At 37.7% G+C, this 3,510-nt stretch overlaps 1 non-coding gene across 1 annotated transcript; it reads right to left on the reverse strand.

Moving 5' to 3' along the window:
• Positions 1–336: 336 nt before the first annotated feature.
• LOC116506869 lies at positions 337–443 on the reverse strand. The gene has a single exon (XR_004255083.1). It is a non-coding gene; the product is annotated as a U6 spliceosomal RNA (small nuclear RNA).
• Positions 444–3,510: the final 3,067 nt, after the last annotated feature.

Genomic DNA, 3,510 nt, shown 5'->3' on the forward strand with positions numbered 1-3,510 from the left:
ATACCAAGTCATGCCCTTCAATATTAAGTATTCTATCCTCTGTTGAATTGATCCAGTCACTGATTATTGTATAGTTTTAAATTTGGCATTTTCAAGCCTCCTCACTCATGTACATCTTGCATTATTTTAAGTTTTATTCTCAGCTTTTTCCCTGCCCATACAAATTTGTTAATACCCTTCTGCCATTCAAGCAAATTTGCGTCTTTTTTAAGTATTGGTATCATTTGAAAAAGAAATAAGAACTTAGGCAAGACATTCATTTTCACTGCTGCTATTCTTCCCAGAATAGATAATTGTAGTTTTTCCCAATTTTTCATCCCTGCCTGTATGCTATGCAAAAATATGGAACGCTTCCCGAATTTGCTTGTCATCCTTGTGCAGGGGCCATGCTAATCTTCTCTGTATCATTCCAATTTTAGTATATGTGCTGCCGAAGCAAGCATGGAGGTGATCATTGTTAATTTCATAAAAGCCAGGCACAGCTACACATCTCTGTGTATTAATGATTCACCCTGTGGAGCAGAGGTGGATTTCTACCAGTTCTCACCAGTTCAGGCGAACCAGTAATGTTAATTTGGCCTGGGTCGCAGAACCAGCAGAGACAGAGGCTGGCCATGTCCCCAAACCAGTTCCCCGGTCTCCACTGCCGGCATGGTTTTTATTAGTTTTTATTAGCTTTGAGCATGCTCAAAACAACTGAATTGTGCATGCATGCACAGCACGTCTGGTAAAGCGTGCATGAAGTGAATCAGTACCAACCACCTGCTGTGGAGGTGGTTAGCAACATCAAGGTCCTAGGTGTGCAGCTAATGAGTAGGCTAGCTCTCAACAGCTAACAAGTAGTCTCACTCAACAGTGAGACACTGGTGAAGCAGGTAGAGCAGTGCCTTCATTTTCTGCATTGCATGAGAAAAGTACATCTTTCTTCCTCTGTCCTTACCACTTTCTATAGAGGGATGACCGAGAACCGGTCATATAGCATTACTGTCTGGTTTGGAAGCATTATTGCTTGGGACATGAAGGTGGTATCTGTGGTGGTGAGGATAGCAGAAAAGATTATTGGAAGTTCGCTTCCTTCTATCCAGGACATAGCATATAAGTGATTCTTGACCAGGGTTTGCAGTATTGCCTAGAATGCTACACATCCTCTCCATGACCAGTTTTCCTAGTTAGCTTCTGGGAAGAAGCTTCGTGGTATCCAAAAAGAACATCTAGATTCAGTCACAGTTTTGTTCCATATAGCATCAACCTTATGAACTCTCAAGTTTCCTATTTCCATTATATATTCAAAGTGGACAGTAATTAATGTGTGTGTGGGGACAGCATAGAATTGAAGACCTGGACAACCTATTCGTAAAGACTTCCTTCAAGAAACACAGTCAGAGAACCATAACATGATTGTTTAGTGCCTGTATATGCCTTTACAATTAGGGAAATGGGGTAGTTTAAAGAAACCAACCTATTTCAAATTGAGCATTCAAGTCAGGAAATATTAACAAAGATTCTTAAATACTTCTCTTAGTGGGAAATAGAAAATTTCCACTGAAATTCAAACTGAGTTATGTACTCACAAGATGACCCTAGCTAAACCACCCATCTTTCAGCCTTGTCTTCTTACACCTGTAATACAATATGGAAATAAGAATGCTAACCTTCCTGACATAATAATGCTGCTCTTATTGTTCTTTAACCTCAAATTAGTTGCCCCAGTTTTACTTTCCTGCTGTTATGACACGCACTAAGAGGAGATACTTTTGCTATGAATTAAAATGCTTTTTCTTCAGCTACCTGGGGATCTGGAGCACCAGACAAATCTTATAGGATGAGCTGATCTGCCTGGTTATAAGTCTGAAAAAAATCCATTTTTGTTTATATGGTTTCATAATTTATCAGAGATACTACCTCCACCTGTGCTGCGCGCTTTCCTGGCATTTTCAGCCTGGGGATTTTGAGCTTTATTGATTTATTTATTTTATTCCTCTTCCTGTCCTAGATTCAAAATGAGGTAGAATAATTTAAAGAAAAGGGATATTATTATTTAACTTAAAGTGAGCTGGTTTGGCATAGATCACTCAGAAATGGGAAGAGATCGGGAGAAAGTTTCATTCTCCTATTGAGCAATGGGGGTAAAATGGCAAGATATGCCAAACAATTTCCTACATGATACTTGTTTTATCATTGTTTTGAGATTTTCACTACTGCTGGAGGTAGAATAAAGGTGTAGGGACTAGTTTTATAAAACCTGGGTTTGAATACCCCTTTAGCCATAAATTTCCTTAAGCAATCAATCAATCAGAATAGAGCTGGAAGGGACCATGGAGATCTTCTAGTCCAGCCCCCTGCTCAAACAGGAGATCCTATACCAGGCGTGTCAAACTCATGGTGTCACATTATTGCCACATGACTTATCATGACTTTTTTCCCCTTCGCTAAACTGGAGTGGGGCATGGCGAGCATGTGACGCATCTGGGCCATGAGTTTGAATAATGGCCAATAAGTAGCTATTTAGGTCTAAAAGAATCCTTACAGTTATTCGAGGCAAATGACTCTGATTCCCTGATTGGAAAAGGCTTTGACACATCCTTGGCCAAATTATCTATTTACTCCTAGAAGTCTTAAACCAGACAGTGACTGAACTATACATGATTTGCCTCAAGCACTGTGTCCATATCCATGATTGCAACTGAAACTCCTTAGGACATCTCTTGAGTATGGATTATATAATGTTGAATCAGAATAGATAGAAATGAAATTTTCTGCTCATTATAGACAAAGAGGTGGAATTTTTTTGGAATGTTGGACTAGAGAAGAAAAAAAAAACCCAAATGAACTTTCTGAATTCCCTAGGAAACAGGCTTCCAAAAATAATGATTATCCAAAATTAAAAAAATTAATGGTTCATTGAATCCAGTCAAAACTATTTCTGAAATCTGAGCCTTGATCTCAGTGAACATGATTTGGCCATCTGGATTTTGTGTCTTCCTTATTCAAGCAATCAAAAAGAAGGGTTTTAGTGCTGCAGAGGGTTTTAAAAATATTCCATTGAGATCAAATTTAGGTATTTTTATCAGGTTTTGTAATAGGACTTTCACATAATCAAAAATCATATAAAACTATGACTGAAATAAAAATATGCCAAGTCTCCATTCAGCTACTAAGCTTACTGTGTGACTTCAGCCCAATCTGTGAAGTTTGTGAAAGTAACACAAGCACAAATGTTAAACAAGAGACACATTGTACATATAGTAAGAAATAGATAAGTGCAAACTATATGGTAGGATAGTGCACAAAGTTATGCACACTTGTGCATACATACTCACATTTTACACCATATCATTGGAGGATTACAAAATAGGTCTGCTTCGCAAATAAAATCTCAAAGATATATCATTGGCTTGTTGTAATATTGCAGAATAAAGGCAATATTATACAATATAATATAATGTGTAAACAATGCATACAAACATTAACACAATTCTACATTTTTCATTATTTGCAAATTAAGTCACA

This window comes from Thamnophis elegans, chromosome 3 (assembly GCF_009769535.1).
Source record: "Thamnophis elegans isolate rThaEle1 chromosome 3, rThaEle1.pri, whole genome shotgun sequence".
In the NCBI taxonomy this organism is placed as follows: domain Eukaryota; kingdom Metazoa; phylum Chordata; class Lepidosauria; order Squamata; family Colubridae; genus Thamnophis; species Thamnophis elegans.